The sequence below is a fragment of the Sciurus carolinensis genome, chromosome 4 (assembly GCF_902686445.1).
Source record: "Sciurus carolinensis chromosome 4, mSciCar1.2, whole genome shotgun sequence".
Taxonomy (NCBI): domain Eukaryota; kingdom Metazoa; phylum Chordata; class Mammalia; order Rodentia; family Sciuridae; genus Sciurus; species Sciurus carolinensis.
The window spans coordinates 107,382,721-107,394,693 of record NC_062216.1 but is presented as its reverse complement, the minus strand read 5'-3'; the positions used below and the strand labels follow the sequence as shown (position 1 = coordinate 107,394,693).

Genomic DNA, 11,973 nt, shown 5'->3' with positions numbered 1-11,973 from the left:
GCAAGCATAGTGATGGGCATCCATGTATCCCACCGCCTGCTGCTCCAACACTAACATCTTACACATCAGCACAACCAGCAGACCAGGGTGTGATCATCAACTGGTACAATACCATTAAGACAAAGACAGAACTGGAATTGCCCCCATTCTTCCACTAATGTCCTTTTCCGACTCTCTGATCTTCAGTTGCACTTAGTTCTACTTTTCCTTTGTCACCTGCAGTGTGTGACAGGACCTCAGTCTTCCCTTACCTTTCATGACCTGATAATGATTTGATATTTTGTCAAATGTTTCAGAGTTGGAGTTGTCTGTCATTTTTTCATAATTAAAATAAGATGATGCATGTTGGGGTTTTTTTCAAGATGGCAGAAAGAGGAGGTTGACCTCCTAGCTGCTTCATGGCAGGAAACCAAGAGAGCAGTCAGCAGTTTCTCTGCAAGTTGGGTGAAGGAAAAAAAAAAAAAAAACGTATGTGGTGGTTGCGGGGAAACTTTACTGGAATTTAAAACTGGACATTCAATGCAGATCGGGGCCACAGAAGGTTGGATATAATAAAATAAGGAAAAACTCCACAGCAGCAGAGTCACTGCAGCAGCTGGGCCAGACGTGCCATTGTAACTCCACCTCACGTACAAACAGAAGAATGAGAAGGTATACTCTGTCTATGTAGGACATGCCAACGTGCATTCTGCTGTCAGGCATAACTAACTACACCTAAGGAAAAAAATGTTTTTAAAATTTGCTTTTGGCAAGTTAGGGAACTACAGATTTTTTTTTTTTTTTATAGCAGGACAGAACAACTTCTCACTACTGATTTCATCATGGCGAATACCTACGTTTTGAGCTTTTCACAGCACATTCAAATACAACGAAAATCTTCCAGAGAAGTTCATCACTTCATTACATGTATATGTAAACCACTAGGAATTTATTTTCCAGTCATGCTTGGACTCCTTGAAAAATTGTGTTTGCACATGCTCTGCCAGTCCGACTCAAACTGGTGAATGCCTCTTCACATACGCCTCTGTACTGTCGCAGAACTCCAGGGACCTCACATCTCCATCTGCACTGATCTAACCTTTTGGCATCATGTTGCACCCACCCTGTCCCTTCAGAAACCTTGAGGTTTCACGCTCTCAGTAATCCATCCTGCTATGAAGACCAGCCAGTAGAATAAGTTCCAGTGCCAAGCATCTATATTTCAACTAAATTCAGCTATGGCTGAACTGCAATCAATTGTCTCCCCCTTCTTGGCATATTTACATATAAAGCTTCCAACTGAGATCTAAAGCTCTAGGTTTTAAAATCTGTGGTTATATAAAACACATTTTATTTACCTTAAACTTTTAGAATTGTACAGTCCCTTAGTGTTAAGCATACCCATATTGTTGTGCAACAGAGTTCTAAAACTTTTTCATCTTGCAGAACTAAAACTCTATGCACACTGAGCAACGTCTCATCCTTTAACCCTTTCTCTAGCCCATAATGACCATCATTCTACTTTTTTTTTTAATTTATTTTTATTGTGAACAAATGGGATACATCTTGTTTCTCTGTACATGAGGTAGTGGCATACCATTTGTGTAATCATACATTTACCTAGGGTAATAGTTTTTGATTCATTCTGTTATTATTTTTCTTCCCCTCACCCCTCTTTTCCCTCTATACAGTCTCTCCTTCCTCCATTCCATCATTCTACTTTTTGATTCTGTGGATTTGATTACTTTAGTTACCTCATTTAAGAGAAATCATGGAGTATTTGTCTTTGTGACTGGCTTATTTCACTTGGCATAGTATCCTCGAGGTACATTGTGTCATAGCATCTGACACAATTTCCTTCTTTTGCAAGGCTGAATAATATTCCATGTGTATACAACATGTTTTCTTTATCCATTTATCCATCAATGGACACTTAGCTTGCTTCCACCTTTTGGCTGTTGTGACTAGAGCTGCAATTAGCATGAGCATGCAAATATCTCTTTGAGATCTTATTTTCAATACTTTGGAATATATAACTAGAAGTGGGATTACTGGATCCATTCAGTAATTTTATTTTTAGTTTTTTGAGGTATTCCACTCTGTTTTCCATAGTGCCTATACCATTTTACATCCCCACCAACTAGAATGTTTCTTACCTATTCATATTTTTAGATACCCTAGATAAGTTTCTCTATTATATATTACAAATAATTTCTTCAAATATGTCCCTGGTTTTTTAGCTTTTTTTTAATGTCTTTTGATAGTTTTGTGTTTTGACAAACTCTAATACACCATTTTTCTATTTTCATTTTTCTTCTAAGCCCCAGGACATAAAACCATTGTGTTTTAAACTTTGAAGCAGATCTAAAAATACTTAGGTATTTATCTGTAATTTTTTTTAGTATGGCCAGAGAAAACGTTTTTCCTATAGGTAATTAGCTGTCTTCTCTGGTTTGGTAATGCCATTTCTGTCACACAAAATTTTCACGTAGAGCAGACACTTCCACCACAGTGACCTTGGTTTTTTCCTTCTGAGTCTGAATGGAAATAAAAAAATTTTGTTTTTACTCTTTTTTTAATTCATGCAGCAAGCATATAACTGAATATACTGAGTGGGCAAAGTTCATCATGGTCTCAATTCCAGCCAACAAGGGATTGTAAGATAAATGAAGAACATACAGCCTTTCCTGGAAGAGGTCACCATCTACTTGGCAAATACAAAACACACGGGTGGTAATAAAGAATACCAAGGACAACAACACATGCTACATACAAGCAGAGAAGTGCTGTGGTATCCACTGTGAACCAGAGGTGGTTTCCTGGGGGGCAGAAAAATGAATCCTGAGTGATATTTAGAAAATAGAGAAAACTATCACTTGGTTGGAAAGTACAAGAGTCTAGGAGATGGGTAAGCAGAAACACAAATAGAGGGAACTTTTACATCTATCCATGTAGATGTGATAACAAATAAGAAAAGTGTCAAAATGAATAGATTGGTAAATTTAGCAAACTAATGAACTAGAATAGCTAGCAGACTAGTGAAAAGGCAGTGTAGTGCCTGATCATCATGTGAAACCAATATCAAGTAATGAAATTGAAACAGCAATTAAAAGCCTACCAAAAAATAAAAGCCTAGGACCAGTTTGATTCTCAGGTAAGTTCTACCAGACCTTTAAAAAGAGTTAACACTAGTCTTTCTCAAATTATCCTATGAAATGGAAAGGGAAGGAACACTCCCAAATACAATCTATGAAGTCAGTATAACCCTGATACCAAAATTAGAAAAAGATACATCTAGGAAAGAAAACTACAGATCGAACTTCCTGATGAACACAGATGCAAAAAATCATTAATAAAATATCACAAATGACATTCAAAAACATATTAGGAAGATAATATACCATGATCAAGTGGGCTTCATCCCATAGATGCAAGGTAGTTCGTTATATGCAAATAAATAAGTGTAATTCACCATATGAATAGAATTAAGAACAAGAACCATATGATCATCTCAAGATACCCAGAAAAGGCCTTTGATAAAATATAGCAAACATTCATGTTCAAAAATGCTGGAGAAACTAGGGATAAATGGAACTTACTTTATAAAGACTAGATAAGACAAACCCAAAGCCAACATCATAATGAATGAAAAAAAAAAACTGAATGCTTCTTTTCTAAAATCAGAAACAAGACAAGAATGTTCACGCTCACCACTTCTATTCAATGCAGTTCTTTAAATGCTAACCACAGCAATCAGGCAAGAGCAAGAAATTAAATAAAAAGAAGTCAATGTCACTTTTGATAACATGATAGTATAACTAGAAGACCCAAAAAGTTCACCCCAAGTCTCCTAGAACTGATAAATGAATCTAGCAAAGTAGCAGGATACAAGATCAAAACTCATAAGTCAATACCTTTTCTATACTCCAACAGCAAGTCAACTGAGAAAGAAATCAGGAAAACCATCATCTTTACAATATTCTCAAAAATAATAATAATGACATTTCTGGGACTCTAACCAAGGAAGTAAAAGATCTCTACAATGAAAACTACAGAACACTGAAGAAAGAAATTGAAGAAGACATCAGAAGATGAAAAGTTGTCCCATGTTCTTGGATAGGCAGAATTAAGATTGTCAAAATGACTATACTACCAAAATCAATATACAGGTTCAATGCAATCCCTATCAAAATGCCAATGACGGGCTGGGGAGATAGCTCAGTTGGTAGAGTGCTTGTCTTGTAAGCATAAGGCCCTGGGTTCAATCCCCAGCACCGCAAAAAAACAAACAAACAAAAAAATGCCAATGACATTCTTCACAGAACTAGTAAAAGTAGTCCTTAAATTCATTTGGAAGAATGAGAAACCCAGAATAGTCAAAGCAATTATGAATAAGAAAAGTGATACAGAAGGCATCACAATACCTGATCTCAAATTGTCCTACAGAGCTATAGCAACAAAACCAGCATGGTATTGGCATCAAAGTAGGTATAGAAGACTAATGGAATAGAATAGAGGACACAGAAACAAACCCACATCCTTACAGCTATCTGATACTTGAAAAGGTGCAAGAAATATATGTCAAAAAAAAGATAGCCTTTTTTAACAAATGTTGCTGAGAAAACTGGATAGCTACGTGTAGAAGAATAAAATTAGATCCCTTTCACCCTGCACAAAAATCAAATCACAATGGATCAAAGACTTAGGAATTAGACCAGAAACCTTGCAACATAGGGTCAACACTCCATCATATAGGTGTAGGCACCAACTTCCTTAACAAGGCTCCTAAGGCTCAATAAATAAAACCAAGAATCAAAAGTGGAGTGCCATCAAATTAAAAAACCTCTGCACAGCAAAGAAAATTATTAGTAGGGTGAAGAGAGAGCCTAAGGGATGAGAAAAATTCTTTTCCAGCTACTGCTCTGACAGGGCATTAATATCTAAAATACACAAAGAACTAAAAAAACTCAATGCCAAGGAACAATCCAATCAACAAATGAGCAAAATAACTAAACAGAAATTTATCAAAAGAGGAAACATATATGGCCAACAAATATATTTTTAAAAGTTCATCATCTCTAGTAGTCATGAAAATACAAATTAAAACTACACTAAGATTTCATCTCACTCCACTCAGAATAGCAATTATCAAGAATATGAATAATAATAAATGCTGGCAAGGATGTGGGGGAAAATATACATATATACACTGTTGGTGGAACTGAAAATTAGTAGAATCACTTTGGAAAACAGTGTAGAGGTTCCTCAAAAAACTAGAAACAAAACCACCCTCTGACCCAGCTATCCCACGCCTTGCTATTTATCTAAAAGAACTAAAATTAGCATACTGCAGTGATACAGCCACATCAATGTTTACAGCAGCATAATTCACAATAGCCAAATTTTGAAATCAACCCAGATGCACATCAATAGATAAATGGGTCAAAAAAATGTGGTATGTATCCACAATAGAGTTTTACTCCATCATAAAGAATGAAATAATTATTTGCTGGTAATAGATGGAAATGGAGAGAAATCATGCTAAGTGAAATAAGTCAGCCTCAGAAAATCAAGGGTCGAATGTTTTCTTCCATATCTGGAAGATAGAGCAAAATAAGGAAAAGAAGGCAATGGGGGAGAGGATCAAATATCACAGAGATAAAGATCAGTGGAGTAGAAGTAGGAGAATGAGAGCGGGAAGGAGGAAGGGAAAGAAATATGGAATGACTCTAACAGAATCAGGTTATATACATATATAAATATACCAAGGGTAATTTCTCCTGTATGTATGTAAAAAGTACTAAAAATAAATCATACCTATAATCCCAGCAGCTCGGGAGACTGAGACAGGAGGATGGGGAGTTCAAAGCCAGCCTCAGCAAAAGCAAAGTGCTAAGAACTCAGAGATACCCTGTCTCTAAATAAAATATAAAATAGGGTTGGGGATGTGGCTCAGTGGTTGAGTGACCCTGAATTTAATCCTGGGTACCCAAAAAATAGACAAATAAATAAGTAAACAATAAAGGTGTGAAAGGAAGATCAATAGAGTAGAAAAGGGAGAAGAGGAGGAGGAAGGAAGGGAAGAAAAGAAAGGGAATAGGGATTGAAATCAAATTCCTTGTATGTAAAACTTTGTCAGAAGGAACCTAAATAGTATTTTAATTACAATACTCTAATAAGAAAAATTTAAATTTTTTTTTAAACAAAGAAAAGAGTATAACCTAAGACTGATGAACCAGGAAGGGAAACTAGTGAGGCATGTTTGTTCAGATTCCTTTTGGTGTCTTGAGTGACATTCCTTTCTCCTGGGTACAGTGAGGACCTTCTTAGAAATAAAGGTTCCATGACCTACTACCACACAGTGGATCAGAGTTTCTCTATGGCCAACTCCTAGATGAAAGGCAGCAACAGTGGGGAGGAGATCAGAGTAATATTTTTAGACTGCATAGCTGACATTGGGGAACAGGTTTCCATGATCTGAAGACAGGGGGGCAGGAGAAGTCCAGAAAGGGAACGCTTCCAAAGCCTTTCCGGTGTTCTTTAGTCCTAAATATTCAGCATGCCAAAGCTCCACATTTTGGGGCATCATTTTCTGTGCCCCGCACTGAGAAAGAAAAGAATGCCAATAGCCTTTTCTTGTTTAGTTTTAGGGGAAGACTTCAGGGAGGGTGCTCAGGAAGGTACAGACTACTGAGAAGGGATGCCTCCCACACCACCCCATCCCTAACACCATCACCAAAGATCCAATTAAGATCTCGATTCAGTGAGCAGAATTCACATTTATCAGAGCTACAGAAACTATACTGGATAAGAGTAAATGCTACATATCCTCCTGGTGTGATTTTTTTTTTTCTGGTTCTTATTTGTTTATAAATAAGTTGGCCATTAATTGATCATCCAAATCTGGACAGGTTTTAGAATGAATGGGACTATTAACTGAATTAAGAGGTAATGCATAAACCAGGAGTGTCCTAGAAAATGGGGATGTTTGGCTATCTTCTCTGTAAGGCAGTCATTTGCCACTCTTACCGACCACACTGGGCAGAGTCCTTTTGGGTCTGAGAGAATGGATGAATCCTTGCTCGGTCACAAGTCATTATAGTTTCTCATCCCCATTAGTGAAGAATTTACTTTACAATAAATGCTCTTCCAGGTAACAGATGGTTTACAGACATTGAACTCTGTTGTTTCAGGACACAAGCTCTACCAATGGTAGTTTTTATTGATATGTGCCTCCTATTTCACCATCCTGTTTACTTGTGAAGTGGTTAAATCTAACAAAAGTGTCAAGTTTGAGGTCTGTTGTAACCCTTGTTAAAAATGATCACTTCCTCCCATTCAAAAGCTGAAAGGCAGAATTGTAAAAGGGACCTTTGAAGGGCTGCAGAGATAAAATTGCTGTCTCAGAGCCTGAGAGATCTACACAATGTCCTTCCCCTTGGGTCAGTCACAGCAGAGGAGAATAGTCAAAAAGACCACAAAACAAATTATCAAACCCAACAATTTTTGAAGAGCAGGAAAATACAACTACCTAGTAGCTGCGAAGACCCAGGTAGGTCGGACTTGGGTTCCCACTTGGAATCCCAGCCCTGCACACTGCAAGCCTAAAATGGCAACTTTCTTGGACAGCTCTTCAGTGCTGAGCTTCCCAGGGTATGGGCCCTGGATTTGGCTCCACTACATACCCTCTGACTTGCAGGGGTTTATTCTCTGCCAGCGTGGCTCTACTCTCTTACTGTCTTCAAGCTCTTTTTAAAAACTTACATTTAGGTTATGATTAAAATTGTCCAAAATATAAATGTATGTGTGATAGTTGTGTAGTTCTCTTTCAATCATTCCTGGGTTTCTCTGGAAAAGCAATAGCTAATCTTGTTAAGTAGAACTACAGGTAAGTGTGAAAGTAGGTGTAAGATGCAAAAGGAAGCCTCTAAAACAGCTGGGTTATTTTTATTTGAAGTGTTTAGATTTAATTACATGTGATTAGACCAAATGCTCAGCACCAATTGCTCTTCCCTGTGATATATTAGCTACAGCCATAATGAGGTTTAGGGATCTTCATCCTAATATTAAATTCAACCTCTAGCATTTTTCACTCAAGAACAAGATTTGGTATAAACTAGGACCTTCTTGGATCACATTCAAAGTAGTTTAATCCTTGAAATTCTAAAAGAAAACTACTATGTCCCTAAAGTATGTTCATTTAAAAAATGGTGAATAAAGGCAAATATGCAAACAGTGTTTATTGTGTGCCTGGAAATTTTGAAGTGCTTTACAAATATTAATTCATTAAGATGAAGTCAGAGGGGCTTTACTCTAGAAAGGTAATAATACCAAATGTCTCCAATACTGTACAAATTTTACTCTACGGCAGGAAAGACAGACTCAATCAAAAACAATAATAACAATTCACTTGAATTGAACTTATCCACACTGTGCTGACTATATTATGTGTATTTTAACCCTGTGTGTAAAAGGTTTTTCAAATCTCTATTTCCTTAGTTCCGAAATGCACACTGTGTTTCAGGAAATAGAGGATAAACTGTGAAAGACTACATTTCTCTGATTCTTTATGATTCAAATAGTCACAAGGTTTAGCAGAACAGACATACCTGTACAAGATCTGGAAGGTTCCACAGTACTGAGTGAGGTGCAAGCTACACTTCTTTCACTTCTGGAATATGGTGCCATGGAGGTTTGTCTATACCAGCTTAGGAACATGTCTGGCTCTGTGGGTGTTGAAAGTCAGGGAGCAACTCTCTTCCGGTCCAGAGTCTGGTGGTGGGTGTTCTAAAACCAGCAGCTGTGATGGTACGTCCCATTTCCCAAGCTTCCAGGATGTGGCAGAGGCACAAGCTCTCTTGGTGGGTCAGTTCTGTAGTACCATTTTGGTAATCATTCTTGGAAGCTCAGCCTATAGCCTGCTTCTTCAGCCTTCTTAATTTTATAAGCACCTAATTTTCTATCTTATTTAATTTCTTCCTGCTTTGGCTAACTTGAATGGCTTCTTTTGTTTGCTATTGAACTCTGGTCCTGGCAACTTGACTGACTGGGATAGTTATCTGAACAGGTTGGGTTAGGAGGTAGTGAAGATCCGGTTGCCATTAAAGAATGGGAAGTTTCTAATTTATATCAAACAGGGTCAAAATAGTTCCTTAAACTATTACCTGTGGAGAAAGTGCCTGTTGAAGAAATTATTTTAGCAGATGGGGTTACCAGGACAGTATGAGAGGCACAAGATGGTCAGAGGCATCTGACTGCACTTCAGAACTTAAAGAAAGAAATTCAAGGCTCTGTGTTGTGAACTTTTGGAGCAAATGTGGTCAGAGAACCAATGAGTATCTTGGCTTACCGTAAAAGAATCTCTTTTCTCTCATGGGTGATGTGGCTACACCTCACCCCAAGATGGCAGTACCCTGAGACAGTGGTGGTGGGGACACAGCTTTGGGTTCCTGGACCCCAATGGTTGATGGTGCTGCAAGCAGACCAAGCCCTTTAAGGTTCCTATGTCCTTGGTGTCCTGCAGCAGGAGGAGGAGGAGGAGGAAGAGAAGCTGGATGCTCTGCAGGGTATCCTATCTGCTTTTGTGGAAGAAGATTCCCTCCTTCATATCTGCAAGGAGAATGTGGAACAGTGGCCTGAAACTCAGAATGTTGTCACCAAAATGAAAAAAGAAGATGAGGTACAGGCCATTGCCACCCTCACTGAGAAGCAGGTGCAGACTGTGGCAAGGCCCAGGATGGTGTCAGAAGAGGAATAACAGAAAGCCTGCCCTGCTGGCCCGGTATGCTGATGTAAGAGATGCAGAGGATGAAGAAGATGAGAAGGATGATTCCGTGCCACCACCATGAACGCTGGTTCTGATAAATCTCTGTTTTGAAACACCAGTGTAGAAAATGTCCTTAATGTTCAGAAATTGGAGAGAGACTCACTTTGGGATGAGTCCCAAAGGAAGAAGGAACAGGACAAGCTGCAGAGGGAGAGAGACCAACTAGCCAAGCAGGAGCGCAAAGAAAAGGACACGGAGGGGAGCCAAAGCAATAACTCTGGACTGGTCAGTTCTTCCCCTGCTTCAAGATCTCGATGAAGGGAAAACTGGTTGGGCGTATGTGTATTTAAGAGAAATGGGAGAACATAGCATTGTGATTTCCCAAGGCGTGTTCCCTCTGGTTTATATGGTCAAAAGGAAAATCACAATCACTTCTAATTACAAAACGTGCCATGTTTTGGTGATGTGGGTGACCAGATTATTATAGTTGATGCCTGTACCAAAGAGCTGCAGTTGGGGCAATCTTTATATTTTAATACTGAAAGCCTTTGCTCCTTTTGCCTCCTTTTTTATGAAATGTCTTCCCTCACCTTGGATGAATTTTCCTTGTGTAAATAGCAGGAATCAGAAAGCTAACAGAGTTTTCATCCGGGAAAAGAAACATGACCATTCCTCTGAGATGAAAGGTGCAAGTACAAATTGCTTCAGAGGCAAAATTTACTCCTACATGTAGTACAGTTTTATGGCTGATATATAAAGCTAATAAGAAAGCCAGGTGGTGGGGTGGTGCACACCTCTAATCCCAGCTCCTGGGGAGGCTGAGGCAGGAGGATCACAAGTTTGAGACCAGCTTGGGCAACTTAGCAAGACCAACCTCAAAATAAAGTAAAATAAAATAAAAAGGACCTAGAGAATTACCTGGGTGGTAGAGCAGCACTGGGTTCAATCCCCAGTACAATAATAATAATAATAATAATAATAATAATAATAATAAGAAACCCCACCTGGATCCAGACTTTATGTTACATGACAGCAAACTGGCAAAGTGAGAAAAAAATTGTTTGAAGTGTGTTCAAGATCTGAGATCTTTTTTTAAGACAGTTTCAACCGATGGGAGAAAAAAGTATCTTTTTAAAATAATTTTTTAATTTATCTTTTAATTTAATTTTGATTCATTGTAGTTACATAACTTTCCTCATTTAGGTTGTGACATTAAAAAGGATGTGTCAGTATTGAGCGCATCATTTTATTGTTAAGCTAGATTCACTTTTTTTATAATCCTGAATTGCTTGAGTAGAAATTTTAATCCCAATTTTCCCTAAAACCTGAGTATTAAGACCTGGTAATTTCTGATTTAGAATTGGAGGAATTGCCCTTTTAAAGAAAGAAATACTGGAAATCTTGCTAACACAAAAAATACAGTGTAGTAGGTGCTAAACAAATTTATTGAACGAATGAATGGAAAAACTACCTGGGAGAGTCAAAAGTGAGCTGGAACTCTCCATTTCTACCTTTTTCAGGAGCCACATTCAATTATAAATAAGGTTCTTCTCTACTTGACTTCAGGCAATAGTAGACCATCAAGAAGCCTAAAGAGAGCATTGTCTCTCATAAGACAAAATAGATATTTTATACAATGAGTCAGCAAACTGCCAACTGCAGGGCAAATTTGGCCATCATTTTTTGTATGGTATGAACTAAAAATGGTTTTTACATTTTTAAGAGATTATAAGATAAAGAACATATCATAAAGACTATATTATAGCCTGTAAAACCTGAAATATTTACTCTCCAGCCCTTTGGAGAATGTTTGGTGATTTTCGTTTTATATCATTAACTATGAGATTAACAAAAATTTTTATCTTTGTGCAGAAGGTTGAAAATAAAAAAGCATGGTTAAGGAAAAGAAAATTATGTTACCTCTTCATAAAGTCCTATAACCATGGCATTGCAAAAATAACCACATTTTTAAAATAAACTTTATTTATTTAAGTGACCAAAAAAAAAAAAAAAAAAAAAAAAAAAAGAAGAAGAATCATATGGCTATGCAGAGTACCCTCCCAAGGGTTGGGGAATTCAGTCTTACAGTGTTCTTATGTGGAAGCAATGGCTGAGAAGGAGCAGAATCATGAGAATTAGAACAGTGACATTTGAGAACAAAAAGATGATTCTGAGTTTTCCAGACTCTACTGATTATTCTTCAACTACAAAATCACCTTCTCATTCTT

General features: G+C 37.7%; 1 pseudogene; it reads left to right on the top strand.

The window, feature by feature from the left end:
- The first annotated feature begins 9,358 nt into the window (after positions 1 to 9,358).
- LOC124982861 (coiled-coil domain-containing protein 43-like) lies at positions 9,359 to 10,063 on the top strand (annotated as a pseudogene).
- The last annotated feature ends 1,910 nt before the right edge of the window (positions 10,064 to 11,973 follow it).